This window comes from Loa loa (genome assembly GCF_000183805.2).
Source record: "Loa loa unplaced genomic scaffold supercont3.93, whole genome shotgun sequence".
NCBI classification, from domain to species: Eukaryota; Metazoa; Nematoda; class Chromadorea; order Rhabditida; family Onchocercidae; genus Loa; species Loa loa.
Genome location: NW_018108273.1, coordinates 10,594 through 12,171, shown reverse-complemented (window position 1 = coordinate 12,171; position 1,578 = coordinate 10,594).

The window sequence follows — 1,578 nt, the reverse complement described above, 5'->3', positions numbered from 1 at the left end:
AAAAAAAAAAAAAAAAAGAACAAATCATTCGGTGCAATACTTGTTTCTTTTTCATTTTACATTTAAATTTATAAAGCATTTTTTTTTTATTTTTTTGGTTTATACTTATTTCATCGAAATTGCATTTTCGTTGACAACATTTGACATTCCTATTAAGTAATAAAAAGTTAGGATGATGTGTTTTCTTAATTTTTGCTCGAAAATAAACTTAAATCTGGTTAGCATGGATGAAAGAAGAGATCAAAAATCTTCAACAAATGCCATAATCGGATCAATTTTTGGGCCTTACTTTAAACCTCATATTTATCTTTTTCTCTTTCACATTTCTTTAAATACTAAATGCTTTTTGCAATTTTCATAACAAATAACTGCTGTTTATTTCGTTTTTACATTCAACAATTTCTCTTCGAACATATGCTTAACTTTTCTTTTGACAATACAAATCTTTAAGTTGTAAAATTTGCATATTTGTATGTCAAAAAGAAAAGAAAAAACAAATTAGTTGATTTGATGGAAAAAAAAACAAAGAATTTTTTCATTTATATTTTTAGATTGAATGTTTTGTTTTTTATTTATCTTTTTCAATTTGTTTTTTTTTTTAAATATTTATTGAAATTTTTTTCTTTCTTACCCTCTTTCTTTTTTGTTTTTCGCTTTAATTATATCATAAAAATGTTTAAAAAATTATCACAAAATTATTCATTGCCATTTTACATTAAACTAAATATTACAGAATTACCAGTTACGTCATCTTTTTTTTTTTACAACCTAAATTCCAGGAGTACAATAAACGGGAATTAGCGTAAAATAGTGACAGTGAAGGATTAATTTGTTGCGAAGAATTAATTCGTTGAAATTTGGATACGACAAAACAAAAAAAAAAAAAAAACTACTACTAAGGTTACGCTTATTATCCTCTCATTTTGTTTTTTTTTTCTCATCATTATTGCCAATTATTAATTAATTAATTAGTTAATTAATTGATTCGTCTTGTTATTGTTTTGAATTAATCTGAAATAAATAGAAGTGCATTACAAACAGTTTAATGCAAATAAAATTTCTTATTGAGGAAAGGATGAAATGAGATGAAGAACTGTTGCAAAAATTACATTACTAATCTTTTCATATCAGTAAATGATGATTCATCAATGATAAGGTATACTTATGTTATCGAAAGGTAATTTAAAAAAATAATTTGAATTTTCGAAATGTAATCTAAATTTACGATCATTTCAATATTATCCTATATGTTGAACATGAAAAGTATTGAAGGAATATTTGCATATTGTAATTAATATTCATTTTAAGCTTTGTTTTAATTTATAGTACAATTCATTTTTGTAGTTTAAAGTTAGCTTAATCGTATAGTTTATTGTTGACAAATAAATATGACCCTAAATAAGTATTTGACCTCGAAATGTTAATGAATAAAATTTGTAAAACAAAAAACTAATTGGTGAAAGAAATTATGCTTTGCTGTCATCAAATCAATGATAAACTGCTATATCTATTTCTCTCGCTCTCTCTCCCTCTCTCTTTCCCTCTCTCTCTCTCTCTCTCTCTCTCTCTTCTCTTCTT